The sequence below is a fragment of the Phyllobates terribilis genome, unplaced genomic scaffold, assembly GCF_046119375.1.
Source record: "Phyllobates terribilis strain yellow unplaced genomic scaffold, ASM4611937v1 Scaffold_463__1_contigs__length_1437734, whole genome shotgun sequence".
NCBI lineage: Eukaryota > Metazoa > Chordata > Amphibia > Anura > Dendrobatidae > Phyllobates > Phyllobates terribilis.
In genome coordinates, this window is record NW_027363223.1 from 1,036,747 (window position 1) to 1,057,402 (window position 20,656).

Genomic DNA, 20,656 nt, shown 5'->3' on the forward strand with positions numbered 1-20,656 from the left:
CATGGCTGTCTCCAGGCATTTCTCTTCTGGGACCAGGGCAGCAATAAATTCAGAGGATACAATGTTCATAACCATAACTGTGACTTTACTTGGGGAAGAGGAATATGTACAATATTTACAGGCAGATATAATGGATAAGGCCCGACAGGTTATTATCTCCCTCACAGGCACTGGCAACTGTAGCGTCGGCGTCCCTGCCTCCTGCTAGGCAGGGACGCTATTCCCCTCACCTCTCCGCTCCGTGCCCGGCATCTTCCTCCTGCTCTGCTGGCAGCGCGCGCTCCTCCCCGGTCACTGTGCTTAGGGCGCGCGCGCGCTCCCCCTCTCTTAAAGGGGCCGCGCGCGCCGCCCTAAGGAGTCCCCGGCCGATGGCCGGAGGACCTCTCCATATATAAGCCACCTCTTCCAAGATGGAGGTGCCCGAGCAATGTTGTTGCAATGCCTTTCAACTCTGCTTCAGCCCTCAGGTCCCGTTACCTGCCAGTCACCTGCCAGATTCCTGCCTGTTTCTTATCTACCTGCGGTCCGACAGTCTGCCTACCAGCCCTGCCAGTCTGTCTATGGATCTGTCTGCCTGCTCACCTGGGAACGCTCACCTGTTACCTGCCTGCTAGCCTACCTGGAGGCTCCGCCGTCACGTGCTGTGATCACCTGCCTGTCCAGAGACTCTTGCCCGCTCACCTGGGAGCGCTCACCTGCTACCTGCCTGCTAACCTACCTGGAGGCTCCGCCGTCACGTGCCGTGACCACCTGCCTGCCCAGAGACTCTTCCCCACTCACCTGGGAGCGCTTACCTGCTACCTGCCTGCTAGCCTACCTGGAGGCTCCGCCGTCACGTGCAGTGACCACCTGCCTGTCCAGAGACTCTTGCCCGCTCACCTGGGAGCGCACATCGGCCACCTGCCTGCTAGCCTACCTGGAGGCTCTGCCGTCACTTGCCGTGACCTCCTGCTTGTCCAGAGACTCTCGCCTGCTCCCCTGGGAGCACACATCTGCTACTTGCCTGCTAGCCTACCTGGAGGCTCTGCCGTCACAGGCCGTGACCACCCGTCTGTCAAGAGACTGTCCCCGTCACTTGCCGTGTCCTCCTGCTCTTCAACCCAGAGACTGTCCCTGTCACTTGCCGTATCCTCCTGCCCTTCTACCCAGAGACTGTCCCTGTCACTTGCCGTGACTACCTGCCCGCCTTCCCTGGGAGCCACCTGCTTCCTTACAAGGACTGCCCCTTTGTATAGTAGCTCAGAGGTTCCACCTCCCAGACCCGTTACAGCAACATCTTCAGCCCTGGTTCTCTCTTTGAGTGAAGCGTCTCTGTGACTCTATCTCTAGCCCAAGAGACTCTTCTGCAATACCAACAGTGTTCTGGATCTGATATCTCCCCCACGTCTTAGCCTGGAGTCCTATTTATCTTCCTCTGCTACCTGCAGACTAGAAGTGCCCCGGGTCCTCAATATCTCTGTTGAGTTTCTCCGGCCGGCTAACAGGACTGTTGCGCAGGGAGACCTTTGCACTGGTGATCCCACTGTCTGAGGGTATGGAGCTCCCGTCTACCCTAGCAGCCACCATATAGTTAGGCTGCCCGTACAGTTCACTGTCCTAACTCTTTCTGGCCCATCACTTCCTGCTTCTTGGAACTAAGCAGGGATTTTCCTAATGTGCCCACCCTCTGTGGGCTGCCATCAGACAGCATTAACCCCATCACTGCCTGTAACACTGCTAGCTGACTCAACCTGACATCTGCACCCAGGACAGTGGCATCTTGTGGCTGGTTACAGGTACTGCAGCCCACAAGGAATTATGCCAGGAACAAGCTCTATAACACTCAAGGCTTGATCAGGGCACTAAGTTCCCCCTCTACTCTACTGACTGAACCACTGAAGCGAACCCCTTAGCTTGGCCTAACAACAGTTCAGAGAGGTTTAACTACTTCAGTGTCAAGAGGAAGGCTACGTGAAGTGTTGGCATAAAATTTTACATAAATATACTTGGAAAAGGAGTAAATAAAAGAAGTTAAAGTGGACCTGTCACCAAATTTCGTGATACATTCTGAATACATTATCTTAGACTTTGAATATCCTTTTAAGACAGGCTGTATGATGCTATATGAAAGCTTTCCTGCCTAATTTGAAAATGAGTTTTTATGAGTCTAGGTCTAGCTGGACTCATAAAATGCTGTTTTAAATTTCAGAATTAGACAGCCATTTTGATATTGATTTACATGGTAAGCACACCAGTCTCATCAGCTTTAAAAGACATGACTAACAGATCCACTCTTAAGGTGTATTCCCATCTTAGACAGTTGTGTCCATAGAATATGCCATAAATGTCTGACAAATGCCGTTTTCACATTTGTACTCCACACCTTTTTTTCAGAATGGGTGTTCCCTCTCCTGCTTTTATATTTTTTTCCGTAACTCCCATGTAAATCAATTAAGAAGACCACGAATATGCACGATCATCTTTCTATTCATAGTAAATTGGAGTGCATCTATCAGACAGTGATGACATATCCTGTGGATAGGCAATAACTATTTATGTTGGAAATACCCTTTTATTAGACTGTTTAATGCTTAAAGGGGTTTTCTATGAGTTAAGAAATTCTTAGCCTGAAATGTTTTTGTGTTGAAAGTTATTTCAATGCATTTTCTCTTGATTTGATGTTTTTTCTGGTACCATTATCCTGGGCACATGCCTCTCATTGGCTTTCAGGTTTGAAGTCATGTTGCCAGTTCAGTTTACCATAATTATAACTTTACATTGTGGTATTCCATTCCCATCATCTTTATCCCACCACTATACCTCCTTTTTCCATCTATAACCACAGAATACCTTTCTTGCTGCACTAATATATTCTACTACCTATTGAGCCCGTTCTACGCCCGGGTGGTGAGCATTTTTTTATTAATATATGGTCTCCCATGCTGGTATGTGCTGCCCCCATCCTGGTATTTGTGCTCCCCAATCCTGTTCCTCCATCCTGTTATGTGCTGCCCTCATCCCTATCCTGGTATGCATGGCACGCCTTATTCCTATCCTTGTATGCATGACACCCCTCACCACTAATTTTGGTATGCATGGCACCCTCATCCCCAATCCTGGTATGCATGGCACCCCTCACCCCCAATCCTGGTATGCATGGCACCCTTCATCCCCAATCCTGGTATGCATGGCACCCTTCATCCCCAATCCTGGTATGCATGGCACCCTTCATCCCCAATCCTGTTATGCATGGCACCCCTCATCCCCAATCCTGATATGTATGGTACCCAATACCTCATCCTGGTATGCATGGCTTCCTCATCTCGAATACTGGTATGCATGGTACCCCTCATCCAAAATCCTGGTATGTATGGCACTACTCATCCCTATCCTGGTATGTATGGTACCCCTCATCCTGGTATGCATGGCACCCCATCCCTCATCCTGGTATGCATGGTACCCCGCATCCCTATTCTGGTATGTATGGTACCCCTCAACCTGGTATACATGGCACCCCTCATCCCAATTCTGGTATGTATGGCCTCCTCATTCCTCAATCCTGGTATGCATGGTACCCCTCATCCCTATTCTGGTATGCATGGTACCCCTCATCCTAGTATACATGGCACCCCTCATCCCAATTCTTGTATGTATGGCCTCCTCATCCCTCAATCCTGGTATGCATGGTACCCTGCATTCCTATCCTGGTATGTATGGTACCCCTCATCCCTATTCTGGTATGCATAGTACCGCTCATCCGAGTTTGCATGGCACCCCATCCCTCATCCTGGTATGCATGGCACCCCATCCCTCATCCTGGTATGCATGGCACCCCATCCCTCATCCTGGTATGCATGGCTCCCCATCCCTCATCCTGGTATGCATGGTACCCCACATCCCAATTCTGGTATGTATGGCACCCCTCATCCTCCAATGCTGGTATGTATGGCCTCCTCATCCTCCAATCCTGATATGCATGGCACCCAACCACTCATCCTGGTATGCATGGCTCCCACATCACCAATCCTGGCATGTATGGCCCCCTCATCCCTATCCTGGTATGCATGGCACTCCTCATCCCCCAATCCTGGTATGCATGGCACCACATATTCCGATTCTGGTATGCATGGTACCTCTCATCCCTATTCTGGTATGCATGGTACCCCTCATCCTGGTATGCATGGCACCCCATCCATCATCCTGGTATGCATGGTACCCCGCATTCCTATCCTGGTATGTATGGTACTCCTCATCCCCAATGCTGGTATGCATGGCACCCTTCACCCCCCAATACTGGTATGTATGGCACCCCTCACCCCCAATCCTGGTATGCATGGCCCCTCTCATCCCCCAATCCTAGTATACATGGTACCCTTCATCCCCCAATCTTGGTATACATGGTCCACTCACCCCTCAATCCTGGTATGCATCATCCCCTCACCCCCAATACTGGTATGCATGGTACCCCTCATCCTGGTATGCATGGTACCCCTCATCCTGGTATGCATGGTAGCCCTCATCCTGGCATGCATGGCACCCCATCCATCATCCTGGTATGCATGGTACCCCACATTCCTATCCTGGTATGTATGGTACTCCTCATCCCCAATGCTGTTATACATGGCACCCCTCACCCCCCAATCCTGGTATGCATGGTACCCCTCACCCCCCAATCCTGGTATGCATGGTACCCCTCATCCCCCAATCCTGGTATGCATGGTACCCCTCAACCCCCAATCCTGGTATGCATGGTCCCCTCATTCCCCAATCCTGGTATGTATCGTACCCCTCATCCCCCAATCCTGGTATGTGTGGCCCCCTCACACCCCAATCCGGGTATGTATGGCACCCCTCATCCCTTTCACGCTGCACACATACAAAAAAAACACTTATACTCACCTTTCTTCCCTGTTCTCCAGTGTTGCAGTGTCATGTTCTGCTGGAGGCCAGGGGAGGAGTGAGCGCCGGAGTATGTGCATGCCCATACCACGCTGTCCAGCGCCATTTTGCTGAAGACACACTTCAAATGTGTCTTCAGTAAAATGGCGCCGGATAGCGCTATGCTCATGCGCCGACTCCTTCACTCTTGCCACGGTGTCCGGCGAGAAGAGAGGCACCGCGGCAACACTCTTCCCGGTCAGGTAAATATGTAAGTATGGCGCCGGAGATCGCGGTATTCGTTCAGTGTCCACTCATACCGTGATCTCCAGTGCCATACACTCCTCTTACCTGTAACGGCTCTATGCGTTCTTCTGTCTGGAGCCAGACTGCACATCACGCATGCGCAGTCTATAGAGGTTTCAGACAGAGGGACACTTGCAGAGTTATATTATAGATTCCCATTACATCCCCTTGCACCAGGTCCACCTTTCCATATGTGATGGGCTGGAGGCTACTGAAATGGTGCACAGTTTGGAGCGACTGTGGGGTAAGTACAGTGACTAAGGAATATGACCGTTCTCAACATGAACTGTGATATGCAGGGAATTTAGTGGAGGAGACTATACTGGGGTTACAGAGCAGTAGCTGATGATGTTAGCCCTATCCCATGTGTGAAGTAGTGCTTTTGCTTCAAAAGCATCCAGCAACTAGAAGAGTTAACACAATCACAGGGACAGGAAGTGGTTTGCTTCAGAAGCATCCAGCAACTAGAGGGGTTAACACAGTCACAGGAAACAGGGAGTGGTTAGCAGATCCCCAGGGCGATTGTGGGGAACTTGTTTACTATTCTGGCAGCAACCAAAGGGATGAGTGGTGTGTGATCTGTCTCTCACAGAAGTTCAGGCAAGTGAACCATAATGGATCAAGATTCCAGTACAGAGTGAAGCTGGGAAAAGGTCAGAATCACATTGTACTGCTAGCTGAGGAAGTCTATCATCGGGCAAGAAGATAAAGACTGGAAGGAATTGTGTCACAGGGATCATCTCCCTCACCAAACCCTCCCCCCTCCTCCATCTCACTGTACTATAAAGAATGCTGTTGATTTCTGTGCCTTTGTGAAGAAGCTGTTTAATGTTGAAGAAGGACTTGATTTGTACTGGCTGTGCTTCTATATTAAATTCTACTGTTCACCTGATCATGAGGACTCTGTCAAGTGTGTCTGTGCCAGCAAGTGAATACATCTTATGCCTGAGAAAGCTGCAATGTATGGACGCTCTGAGTAACTGTTATCCCAGGATTCCAAGAATTCATGAGACCTGTCTCACCCCAATCTAAACCTAGCAGCATGCACGTAACTCATGTACAACATGTGGTTGATGATGTGGTGCATATTGGGGCAGTGACATTAGTTCGGGAAAGCCATATGACAGATGGCCATAACATCACTGTCATGATGGGAAAGAATCGGCAGCGAGATCATGTGACCCAACTCCCCACAAAAAAAAAGTTGAATTAACTCTAAATTCCTTGCCATGTGCATATTCACTACAGCAGTCAAAAATTAAATTAGTCACAGCGGAATGAATAGAATATAAAGAAGACACAGACACAATGAATAGAGTTTATTAATTTATTTTTATTCTCATCTATTATCAAATTTAGTTACATTTTTCATCCAGTGCCATTTAAAGGATTTACTGCATAAAAAGTATATGAACCAGAGGAAGGCAAAACAACCCCATGTGTGGGGAAAAATTCCTTCCTGACCCCAAGCAGTGGCGATCGGCTAGTCCCTGGTTCACTGCAGTGTCAGCTCTGGATGGGACCCTGTCACACCTTTACATGGAATATTTTATATGAATCTAACACATATATGTCTATCTTATCTTTATATCTAGGCTATTTAATGCTTATGTCTAACCTTTAATGCTTATGTCTAACCAAGGGCACACTACACTGGTCGATTTTTGGGAATTGGGGTTTACCTATACTTATTACATACCTATGCTTATCCTTTCTTACATATACTTTACTTAACTATGCTTATCCTTTTTTATTTTTTATTGAATGCTAAATATATTTATCCCTTTTTATCAGCACTTATCCTTTTTTACCTATTCTAATCCTTTCCCACTTATAATTCTCCTCTTTTACCTATACTTATCTTTTTTTTATTAAATTTTAAATATACTTCTTCATTACTTATTCTTATCCTTTTTTACCTATACTTATCTTACCTACACTTTTTTATCTATACTAATCCTTTTATTTCCTAAACTTACCTATGCTTCGTTTTTTGCCTATATTTATCCTTTTTTATCTAAACTTATTCTTCTTTACCTATACTTACATATGCTTATCCTTTTTAACCTATAAATATACCTTCTTGCCTATTTTAAATCCTTTTTTGTCTACACTTATCCTTTCTTCTTACCAATACTTATACTTTCTTACTTATAGATGCCTATATTTATTCTTTCTTACCTATATTTACCTATACTTATACTTTCTTACCAATACTTACCTATAGTTATTCTATCTTACTTAGACTTATTATTTTTTTCCTATACTTATCCTCTTGCACCTACACTTATCCTTACTTATATTTTCTTACTTATATTTACCTATACTTATCCTTTCTTATATTTACCTACACTTATCATTTATAGATATATCTATGTGGAGGTTCCTGATGATGTTGGACGTCCTATCTTCTGGTCTTCTCTCCATGGTCTTCTGGAAGCTCAGGTACACAGCTTGCTCTGAGATTATTGAGCTGGTGTCTTGTTGAGGGTTTTCTAGTTGACAAATGAAAACCCTCTGAACATGGCCTGGTCCTTTGGTGTTATAGATAATGCAGCCTCTGCCGCTTGGATCTTGTCAAGCTTAAAAGCACGGAATCTGGGTTTAGGCTTAGTTGGCTATAGAAAAGATACAGAAAAAAGTAATGGTGAACTTGGTGACTAATCAAAACAGTCTTGACTTGAAGTATTGAAAAAAATGGCTCAATATTAAATGAATGTTTTCAAATGTAAATAAAATATCTTAGAGACAACACCAGCACCATGAGTATTGCAGCTCCAGTCGAGTCACTTCAAACAGCTGCAGTGCCACTAATCATCTCTATGACCAATCATACTTCTGTCTCATCATGCATAGGATGCAGAATTATGTGCAGGTAGTACGAGAAGTTTCTAAATAAGTACAATCTGTACTTATTACTTCAACTCTGAACACTTTGACCTGTTAACAGACTCTTTCCAAATTGGTCTAGCTCCATCAGTCATTTGTTTTTAAAAAATGTGTTCATATTTTTTGTTTTATTTTTTCTTCTAGTCAAAATCACCAGTGGAGACTATAAAAAGGAGAATTATTATTGAAAAATGTAAACTAATCTTCTTTAGATGCACTTCCAGGTTTGCCTGAAAAGTTATCAAAATTTTGTGAACTGGTCCTTATGGAGAGCTCATTTAAATTTATTTTTAGCCAAGAATCTTCTTCTTTAGCTACAGCTGCAGATCCCTTTGCAATGCTTTGCCAGATTAAATGGCTTGCACCTGACAGAACATATGACTAGTTATTTATTTGCATATAACCTGCAAGAGTCTGAGAGAAGTACAATACTATAGACTAGATATGCACACTAATAAATTAAATAGTCCAACCAGCCCAGTCGTCTATAATAGTAATGTAAAGATTAGCGCTGTCTAAATCATTTTCCAACCCTGACCTTAAACATAATGTATCACAGAGCCCAAAGCGTGGAAGCTTGTGGGAGAGTATCTTATTCAGATCCATGTAACAATTCTGTACATTCACTTACTACAGGGATGTATGGTGGGGCCATCCTAAGGGCTTCCACTGAGACCCAATCGATTCGCTGGAAGAAGGGGTGTTCTCGGATGTTACTATTGACTCCTAATCGCTGGACAGGATCTTCCTGGAGGAGCTGTTCAATGATGTCCTTGGCGCCGGAGGAAGATTCATCAAAGAGTGTTGGATGGTAATTACACTCACTGGTCAGCATTTCGTTTAAGATGACTCCAAACGAATACCAGTCTACTCCGGCGTTATACTCCTCCATGTCCAGGATCTGCCATAGAGAAGCATTATTAGTAGTGCTACCTCTTGTATGTCACCGTACTTATATGTCACTCATATTATTATGTGATTCTACAGTAAATGACAGGAAGTCTTATTACTTAATCAAGAGACAAAAAGTATCTCTCATAATTATGCGCCATAAATTAAATTAATAAAGGTTATTAAAAATCAGAATGAATGTAATATGTATGATTGTGATGGCACACACAACACTCAGCTCAGTGTATTACTGGCTCAGACTTTTACCTCTTCACCCTGGGTGATTTTTCATTTTTTCGCCCCCTTCTTACAATAGCTTTATTTTTTATCTACATAACCATATGAGGGCTTGTTTATTGCGGGACGAGTTGTACTTTTGAAGGACACCATTGATTTTATCATGTGATGCACTTGAAAGTGGTAAAAAAAAAATCAAATGTATTAAAATTGCAAAAAAAGTTCAATTTCAATATTTTTTTTTACATTTTATTTTATTTAGCATGTTCACTATAAATCTGATCTGGCAAAATGATTATCGAGGTCAGTACAATTACGCAGATACTAAACGTGATTAAATTTTTACTGATACCATTTTGAGGTAGATACAATGTTTTGATCACCTCTTATTGCATTTTATTAAAATGTTGCAGAGTGATCGGACTTTTACCAACACAGCAATACCAGATATGTGTATTTTTACTTTTTTAATGTTTTTTTTATTTTTAATGGGGCAAATGGGTGGGTGATTTGAACTTTTCTGTGTTTTTTAGTTTCCTCATATTTGTAAAAACATTTTTTACTTTTTACTGTATTTATTAGTCCCTTTAGGGGAATTAAAGCTGCGACTGTCTGATTGCTGATGCACTGCTATGTATAGTTAAAATCACAATCTCCAATTAAATCAGCCATCATCAGCCGGAAAAGATGCGGGCTCGGCGTGCGACCCCGCATCAAAGGCAGGGACGTGACATATGACCAACATGTATGCCATATGTCATGAAGGGGTTACTTTTATATTGTTGATCAGAACAGGTCATCAATATAAGATTGGTGGAACACCCGGCAGTCCCACTGATTAGCTGTTATCTCCTCCGCCGGTGGTTGAAAATAACGAATAAACAGAGGTCACAGCTCCGTTTACTGGTTAGTGGCAGCTGCTGGTATTACATATTAGCCCCTACTGAAATGAACACGGACTGATCTACAGATCTCGGTCCTGACCAATATACAGTACAGAGGTGCGATGTTCTGCTCTGATTACATCAGGTTGCAGTCAGAGATAAGAACAGCTAATCAGTGTGATCGGTCCCCCAATGATTTTATATTGATGAACTAGCCTAAATAAAGCTCATCAATGTGAAAGTATCCAAAGACCTTCTAAACACAAAAAATAAAAACATTCTATTCTCACCTCAGGAGCCATGTAACCCATGGTCCCAGCGAAACCGGTGGCTGTTCGGTCTCCATGCATGTTTTCAAGTGCGAGACCGTAATCCGTGATCTTAATGTGGCCCGTATCAGCCACCAGGATGTTCTCGGGCTTTAGGTCTCTGAAAGAAAAAATAAAAGTAACCTGAGTATAAAGTAAGTGTCCTTATATCGGTGGTCATATGATGACATTCGTGAATAAACATATTTTCTCTTCCTGCTGCACTTTCCTCATTTGAGAACTCCTTTACAGTATGCCCTAACTGTATCACTGTAGGGATCACTGTATTATATGTGACGGCCGCTCAGCTGCAGCTTCCTGACAGTGATACCAGATAGGACTACTAGACCCCAGTTACAGGACATCAGTCTGCGGATCACCAGGGTTGAGGAGCTGAGTGCAGCCAAGCTTTAAGGGCTTGTACACATGACCGTATTTTTGGAAAGAGTGTGATCTGACAAAACATCGGATAGCACTTTGACCAATATTATTCTATGGGCCCGTGTACATGTCCGATTTTCTCCTCGGACCGATCGCAGCATGCCCGATTTGGAGAGAATATACGCTGGTGTGACCCAGCCTCAGGCTGAGTTCACACGATGCGTATTTCATGCGTTTCCGCGGCGTTTTTGCAGTTGCGTAAACGCCGCGGAAACGCATGAAAAACGCATGGTAGAAGGGAAGCAATGTTCCCCAATGGAAATCCGCATGTGCTGTGCCCATGATGCGGATTTTTCCGCAGCGTGAACGCTGCGGTCAAAAATCCGCAGCATGTCAATTAATTTCGCGGAAACGCGGCGATTTCGCCGCCATTGACTTACATTAGAATGCGCCAATTCCGCAAGACAGCATCTGTACTTGCGCTATTGGCGCGTTCTAATATGCGGATGGTACCCGAGTGTGGAGGAGAGGAGAGTCTCATCCACACCCAGGTACCATTAAAAAAGCTGTAAAAAAAGAATAAAATAAAAAATAAATGTATTCTTACCTTCTGTCGGCCCGCACAGCGCTCCCGCTTGGTTCCCGGCACTTGCAGTGAGTTGTAGGACGCACTTGCAGTGAGTTGTAGGACCTGCGCGGACGTCAGAGTCATGTGACGGGTCACGTGACGCTGATGTCGGCAGGTCTTTCAATTCAAAGTTGCCGGCAGCCGGGAACTTTGTAAAGCAGGACAGCGCGGGCCATCGGAGGTAAGTATATACACTCTCTCGGGTCACACTATATAAATCCATGCTGTTTGCATGGATTTATATAGTGTGACCTAGTTGTCAAGCACTTTCCAGGTGATGCTAAAATCGCCTGGAAAGCGCTTGTCAATCTGCATGCGGAAACGCATGTGAATCTGCATGTGGATCCGCATGTATTCTGCAGGAAAAACGCATGCACAATCTGCATGCGTTTTTTCTGCCAGGGAGATGCAGAAATGATGCAGAAATTTTCTGCTTCATTTCTGCATCGTGTGCACATACCCTCACACTGACTACATTACCTGTGGATGACGCCCTTAGAATGGAGGAACTGGATCCCACACACTAGTTCGGCGGCATAAAATCTGACAAGGAGAAAATTAATAAGTATCAGATCCCATAAATAGTAAACTTAGGAATTGATATTAGTCAATAGGAGCATCATTCTATATTATTCTGTCATTGGACAATTTTCTTTCATTATTCTAAGCATTTTCATTTCAGATACTTTACACAACAATGAGAATGAATCTGAGCTCTTGACTGTTATAAAGTATTTCCACATTCAGAAGTAGAGAAAATCTCAGGAGTCAGGACCTGACATGTCAGGAGTGGAAGTAACACTGTGACCTACAGTATCTAACTGCCCTTTTATATACAACGTAACTTAGAGGTTTTTTTTAAGAGGTTATCTGGTCTCAGAAGAAAAGTCTGCAGTCACTCTATGTATGGGCATTGCACACTTACACGATTTGGCAGTCTGCCATCATGTAGAGTGATTGCTGACTTTTCTTCTGAGACCGGACAACTCCTTTAACACATTACCTGGCACTGGTGATGTCAAGCGGCCCCTTCCTGTGTAGAAGTTGGTAAAAGTCCCCGCAGCTCATGAATTCCATACCAAGAAAAACATTCATCTGTAACATGGAACATTCTCATTTATTATACAGTAAAGGCAAATACACAATTCAGTACTTTAAGGGGGTTTCCATCCAAGAAAGTTAAAGTATATTGCAAAGATATGTAGTCACTCAATAAAAAGGTGGTTTAACTGCTGCGACCCATAAAATTCTAAACCATGATATAGAATATATTAATAAATTTAGAAATTCTTGTTTCAACCAATGTTTGGTAATAATTATTTTTCATTTAATTATAGACATAGTGTCACGGATGTGTCAGGTGTGACAGACAGTCGCTCTGGATCCAGCTGTAGAAGGTCACTGCGCTTGGCATTGCAGACACCTTCTTAATCCTCTCATCTCTGCAGTATAGTTATATCCTTCGCCCTTCAGGACCCAGCAGCGACCTCCACCTTCTGCTGCTGATTGACACACCCTTGCTTGGTAGTTAAAAACTCTCAGTTTCTCCAGAGACTCGCCAGTGATGGCACTATGTACCTCTGTACAGGCTTGGAGTACTAGCAGTCAGCCAATCTCATTTTTGGTGCTCTTGGGGGACAGTTGGTGTTATCTTTCTGCTGTCTGCTCAAGCTAATTGTATCCCCTTTGTTTGTTTACCTTGTTGTCTTTAGTTTGTAGTGGGGCCTGACTAGTGCTCACCCTGTCCCCTCCCTATCTAGGGCCTAGCTCTAGGGACATTCAGGGCTCAGGTTCCTGCTCAGCGATATGTGCAGAACCTATATAGGGACGATAGGGTAGGCAGGGTGATATTAGATCTGCATAGGGGTCTCCACTCCTCCTTGCCCTAGTTGTTGGGCTCCCCCTATTCTTCCCGTTGTTGTACACTTATTCCTTCCCTCACCTTGATTGATACATAGGCCCAGATTCATAATTTGCATTTTTTTAATCACTTTCCTGTCTTGTCTTGCCGTATTTGTTGCTGATTTTGGTGCTAAATTCTTCAAAATGGCGCACACGATTAAAGAATTTGGTGAAAAGTCAAAAATAGTCTTGTTTCTGCCTTGAACTGTTTTTGCAACTTTTTGGCCTCAAAAATCACACAAATTGCAAATTGGCCCAAAAATTTGGCCAAAAAACTGGCTTTCTCAAAAAATACGCCAAGGGGGACTGAAATGAAGGCTGTGTCATATTTGCGACTTCACAATTGATGATTTAGATAAAATCATCTGGAATCACTAAACTCTGGCAAAAAAAAGTGGAAAAGCAGGCAAGCTCATATAAAATAGACTTCAAAAACGGCGCTAATAAAGTGAAGAATTGAGTTCAAACAAAAGAAGGGGCAAAACCAGACAAAAAACAGACGTAAAGGCAATGATGAATCAAGGACATAATGTTATCTCTCTGTTTTGTATAAAGCTGCTATACAGTAGCTGTTTTCTGTGCATTCTGTTTCCCAAAAAGTGGAATGAGGCTGTATGACCACTATGCGTTTTTTACGCATTTCCGCAGCAGAAACGCTTAAAAAACGCTTGGTAGAAAGTCTGCAATGTTCCCCAATGATAATCTGCTTGTGCTGTGCACATGCTGCGGAAATTTCCGCTGCGGATTATCATTGCCGAAAAATCCGCAGCACTGCCAATTATTTCGCGGAATCGCGGCGATTTTGCCGCCATTGACTTGCATTGAATCGCTTAATATCCGCATGACTACATGTGTACATGCGGATATTAAGCGATTCAATGTGTGAATGGTACCCGGGTCTGGAGAAAAGGAGACTCTCATCCAGACCCGGGTAACATAGTACCTGCAAAAAAAAAAGAATTTAAAATAAAAAAATACATTATACTCACCTTCCGATGGGCCCCGGTCTCCATAGCGATGCGTCCTGGCTCCCACGCTGACGTTGACAGTCGCGTGACCTGTCACATGACTAAATGACGTCATGGAAGATGGAAGGTCCTTTTACACAACCGCGAGACACCAGGGAGACTGGACGCATCGGATAAGGAGACCGGGGGCCATCGGAAGATGAGTATATGTTTTTGTTTGTTTTTTTACCATTTTTATTCTTTATTTTAACTAACTTGGTCACACTATATAAAAATCAATGACAGTTGCATCGATTTATATAGTGTGACCAAGCTGTCAAGCACTTTCCAAGTGATGCTAAAATCGCTTGGAAAGCGCTCGACAACCCGCATGCGAAATCGCATGTGAAAAACGCTTCACATACGCTTGTCCCTGGCAGGAAAAACGCATGTAAAATCCGCATGTACAATCTGCATGTGTTTTTTCTGCCAGGGAGATGCAGAAACGCTCAGGAAAAATCCGGAGCATTTCTGCATCGTGGGCACTTAGCCTAAAAGACAGTTATAAAGTCCTGTGTACTTTATAATAATACTAAAGTAAAGTCCAGGCTATGCAGAAAAAAACAGCTATGTTAATAACAACAACAAAGCAATGAGTCTTGTAAAACAGCAACACAAAAAATATTTGTTTGTTTTTTTGTTTGGTTTTATTTTTTCACTATGTTAATGTAGCAAAACATAAAAATTATATAAATCTGTTTTTTCCATAATCCTAAAGACCCTGAGAATAAAGTTAACATATTATGTAAGTAGCATAAAACCCCCAAAATACTAACATACTTGCTATTTTTTTCAATCCAACCCTAGAAAATGAATAAATGTTATCCAGTACAATATGTGCACTCTAAAATGGTGCAATTAAAAATACAACACGTCATGCAAAATTAAATATAGACTTTCAAACAACTATAGTGATAGAAGTATAGAAAAGTTGCACTTTTAGGTTATGTGCCCATGATGCAGAAATGCTGCATATTTTTTCCACTTCTCCCTGGCAGGAAAAATGCATGCGGATTTTACATGCGTTTTTCCCGCCAGGTAGAAGAGTTTGTCAAGCATTTTTCCATGCATTTCTGCATGCGGGTTATCAAGCGCTTTTCCAAGCGATTTTAGCATCACTTGGAAAGTGCTTGACAACTTTGTCACACTATATAAATCCAGGCAACCGGCATGGATTTATATATTGTGACCAAGTAATAGTTAAAAAAAAGAATAGGAATGGTAAAAAATAAAAAATAATGATTATACTTACCTTCCGATGGCCCCTGGTGTTTTCTCCGCTCCGTCCGGTCTCCCCGGTGTCTCGCGGTAGTGTGAAAGGACCTGCGATTACGTCATTGAGTCATTTGACAGGTCCTCACACCACCGCAAGGCGAGCAAGAGACCGGGCGCATCGCTGAGGAGGCCGGGGGACATCAGAAGGTGAGTATGATCTTTATTTTTTTAATTTTAAATTCTTTTTTTTTACAGGTTCTATGGTACCCGGGTCTGGAGGAGAGTCTCCTCTTCTCCAGCCCCGGGTACCATCCGCACATTGAAACGCTTAATATCCGTGTGTGCAAATGTGCTGACACGGATATTAAGCGATTCAATGCAAGTCAATGGCGGCAATTACGCTGCGTGTCCGCAAAATTAATGGACATGCACAGCACATGCGGATTATTATTGGGGACCATGGGGCACGTATAACCAAGCGTTTAAGCGTTTTCGCTGTGGAAATTCTGCGGCAAAAATGCTTGAAAAACGCATAGTGGGCACGCAGCCTAAGACTGCAGAGATGAAAAAAAAAATGAAAATTGCTGCTCTCTTACAGCCTCTGCTCCTTCTTTATGGGGATAAAGGGGTTGTTCAGGTTAGGAAAAAGACTTGCTTTTCTTCCAGAAAAAAAGTATTTCTGCCCATGAGCTGCACCTGGTATTTCAGCTTAGCCACATTCAAGATTATACAGAACCATTTTGCTCTGAACATTAATACCCCGTACATCACCTCTGTAGAGTTTGTCCCTGGCAGAGGTATTGTCCATTGAGCAGTGAAGCTTGTAGTGCATGCAGTGACATTTGTTAAAGGGGTTTTCCACTCTTATGATGTACCTATCCTTAGAATAGGTCATTAATATCAGTTTTGTGGGGGTCCGATCAGCTGCTACCATCTCTGCCAAAAGCCGGATGTAAACAGTGTACAGAGCAAACAAGGTTTAGTGGTCGCTCCTGGTACAGCAGGATAGCTCCTATTTAGGCAAATAGGTCATCAACATAAGAGAAGTGGCCACTAAGTAGTCACAATTCTACCTTGGTCTGGAATCCAAAGTCCGCGTGGACGAGGAAGGGGCTTCCAGATGCCAGCTGAAGAACTCGCCTCTCCACCATGACATCCAGCCTATCACCTCCGGCTAGCAGGGCTCTTTTGCTGATGATCTTAATAGCAAATTCTTGGCGGGTTAAAGTATCTTCCGCCATCAGGACCTTTCCAAAGCTTCCGATGCCGAGCACATGGTGGAATAATAATCTCTCTTTGATGGAATGAGAGATTGTGCTGGAGCTGGATGGCCGAACACCGCTGCATCCTATCAGGGGAGAAAAATAGGAAATATTACAATAAATCTAACATTTACAGGACATTATTTAGACTGAGGAAATCTTCTGTTCTAAGTAAAGCTTGTACTTCATTTTATAAATTGTCTTAATGGATTTTATTAGTAAGAAACTTAGTATTCATGTAATCAATCTGACATAGTTTTGTCTGTTAAAGAGGAGAAGTCATAAAATAATTCCATTTCCATTATACACTTGGTTGTGATTAGGTTGAACAATATGAACATTTAAAGGGTTTTTCCATAATGACACTTATCACTAGCGACAAATCGCATAGATTTTACCAGGACATTCGATTTACAGTGAATTTATACTCCTCAAATTCAATTTCCTTTATTAAGCTCTGGAGTACTGGGGTGTGGAAAGACTCCCAAAGCATAGTAAAGGTAAGATGTAGAAAAAAAGAACCCAAAAAACTAATACTCACCTCACTTCTCACCTTTCCTGCTCTCTGTCCCCCGCAAGGTCCTTGTCGCTGCTCCTTACCACCAGAGTGCACTGATGGAATCCGGTCATCTTCACACTAAGACAGGACTTCTGGCCGTGACTAGGCCTGGGATGTCCTTGCATGTGCGAAGGAATTTCCCGGGCCTACTCGCAGCTGGAAGTTCTGGTCTAGAGTCACGAAGCAAGTCATGATGTTAAGACATGCGCCACGATCTTACGATGAGCGCTCTAGACCAGGACTTTCAGACACAGGGACATCCAGGGTCTACTCCCAACCTAGTGTGAAGAGGCGTCAGTGCACGTTGATGGTAAGTAGAGGTGTTGAGGACCGTACGGGAGAGAATGAGTAGCAGAGACATTCGTTTTTTAACCTTTTGTCGCCCCTGTACAGTTCAACAAGATGGTGGCCACCATTTTGCTGAATTCCTACAAGCTACAAAAATATGGAAAAGAATACTGATTTTTGTAAAATTCAACTTCACTTGAATAAATTATCCATTCTCTACTTATCACCTTTTCTGGGACCCTCATGATCACTAGAACAAGACACCTGCAGTCGACCAGTGCGAGGGCATTTGATAGGGTGGGGGTGAAACATGCGCACGGTCGGACTGGGGTGTCTGGGGCCCACAGGGAAAATTGACTCTAAGGACCCACCCTACAGCTATATGCAAATACCTGTTATCCGTTACCCCTGTTATAGTGGAGCGTCGCCTGTAAAACACAGGCAGCTCCTGCACATCTACTGTGCACCATTATAACTGGGATGTACAATTCTGGTAGTTTATATTACAGGGGTTCTTTGATGAAAACAAGTTATCACCAATTCACAGGTTAGGTAGGAGATATCTTATTGATCGGTGGAATCCGACCATTGGAAACCGCACCGATCTGAAGAATGGGGAACTTTTATCCCTGACAGGACACTTTTATGTCCATTTTAAAATGGAGCTGCATGTGGGATATCTGACCGCAGCTCCATTTATTCTCTTTGGGGCTTCCAGAAAAAAACAAGAGCAGAGCTCGCAGCCACTGAGGGAATGAATGGATCGGTGGTCGAGTTGCCCATGAGCTCCAGTCTAATGGGGAGAAAAACTTTACATTCTGCAGATAGGTGCAGGTCCCAGCAGTCAGACCCCCACCAATCAATAACTTTTAGGTCACGTTCACAGAATTTTTTAATCACTTATTTGTAAGCCAAAACCAGGATAGGAACAATCAGAGGAAAAGTATAATAGAATCACGTCACCACGTCTGTATTTATCACCCACTCATGGTTTTGGCTGACAAATATTGATGTAAAATCCTGACCAAATACTGAACGTGTGAATGTGGCCTTAGGATAAGCGATTATGTGTTTCCACTGGAGAACCTCTCTAAGTGCATATTTGCTATTGTGTAATAGACACAGGACAGGGAGGGGTTAAATGTCAATGTAATTAATCTCTATTGAAAATAAAGGATCTTATACTTATTGATATGAGAGAGAACAAGTGAATCCTCCAAACACAACGTAAACTCCTATACCAAGACCAATAATACCACATAGAAGGGGACAAATACCGTCACACTATGATCAGACCACATATTACCATCTTCTCCCCCCTCATCATGGACTCCTACGTAGCATCCTGTCCCTCCCAATCATGTGCCCCTATATAGCATCCTCTCCCTCATGTGCCCTTATATAGCATCATCTCCCTCATATGCCTCTATATAGCATCATCACCCTCATGTGCCTCTATATAGCATCCTCTCTCTCATGTGCCCCTATATAGCATCATCTCCCTCATGTGCCCTTATATAGCATCATCTCCCTCATATGCCTCTATATAGCATCATCACCCTCATGTGCCCCTATATAGCAACCTCTCCCTCATGTGCCCCTATATAGCATCCTCTCCCTCATGTGCCCCTATGTAGCATCCTCTTCCTCATGTGCCCATATATAGCATCTTCTCCCTCATGTGCCCCTATATAGCATCATCTCCCTCATGTGCCCCTATATAGCATCATCTCCCTCATGTGCCCCTATATAGCATCATCTCCCTCATGTGCCCCTATATAGCATCCTCTCCCTCATTTGCCCCTATATAGCATCATCTCCCTCATGTGCCCCTATATAGTATCCTCTCCCTCATGTGCACCTATGTAGCGTCATCTCCCTCATGTGCCCCTATATAGCATCATCGCCCTCATGTGCCTCTATATAGCATCCTCTCCCTCATGTGCCCCATATAGCATCCTCTCCCTCATGTGCCCCTATATAGCATCCTCTCCCTCATGTGCCCCTATATAGCATCAACTCCCTCATGTGCCCCTATATAGCATCCTCTCCCTCATGTGCCCCTATATAGCATTCTCTCCCTCATGTGCCCCTATATAGCATCTTCTCCCTCATGTGCCCCTATATAGCATCATCTCCCTCATGTGCCCCTATATAGCATCATCTCCCTCATGTGCCCCTATATAGCATCATCTCCCTCATGTGCCCATATATAGCATCCTCTCCCTCATTTGCCCCTATATAGCATCCTCTCCCTCATGTGCCCCTATATAGTATCCTCTCCCTCATGTGCCCCTATGTAGCGTCATCTCCCTCATGTGCCCCTATATAGCATCCTCTCCCTCATGTGCCCCTATATAGCATCCTCTCCCTCATTTGCCCCTATATAGCATCATCTCCCTCATGTGCCCCTATATAGTATCCTCTCCCTCATGTGCCCCTATGTAGCGTCATCTCCCTCATGTGCCCATATATAGCATCATCGCCCTCATGTGCCTCTATATAGCATCCTCTCCCTCATGTGCCCCATATAGCATCCTCTCCCTCATGTGCCCCTATATAGCATCATCTCCCTCATGTGCCCCTATATAGTATCCTCTCCCTCATGTGCCCATATATAGCATCTTCTCCCTCATGTGCCCCTATATAGCATCATCTCCCTCATGTGCCCCTATATAGCATCATCTCCCTCATGTGCCCCTATATAGCATCATCTCCCTCATGTGCCCCTATATAGCATCCTCTCCCTCATTTGCCCCTATATAGCATCCTCTCCCTCATGTGCCCCTATATAGTATCCTCTCCCTCATGTGCCCCTATGTAGCGTCATCTCCCTCATGTGCCCCTATATAGCATCCTCTCCCTCATGTGCCCCTATATAGCATCCTCTCCCTCATTTGCCCCTATATAGCATCATCTCCCTCATGTGCCCCTATATAGTATCCTCTCCCTCATGTGCCCCTATGTAGCGTCATCTCCCTCATGTGCCCCTATATAGCATCTTCGCCCTCATGTGCCTCTATATAGCATCCTCTCCCTCAT

The 20,656-nt window shown here is 44.1% G+C and overlaps 1 long non-coding RNA gene across 3 annotated transcripts in view; it reads left to right on the top strand.

The window, feature by feature from the left end:
• The window catches only part of LOC141229234 (uncharacterized), a 166,938-nt gene that overhangs the window by 93,726 nt on the left and 52,556 nt on the right, over positions 1 to 20,656 (top strand). For 2 of the 3 annotated variants that reach the window (XR_012295963.1, XR_012295962.1), the window contains 2 exons: positions 7,530 to 7,608; positions 8,689 to 9,677. This is a non-coding gene — a long non-coding RNA (uncharacterized lncRNA). Of the gene's footprint in view, positions 1 to 7,529; positions 7,609 to 8,688; positions 9,678 to 20,656 lie in introns of those variants that run through there. The other variant, XR_012295964.1, reaches the window with a different exon arrangement.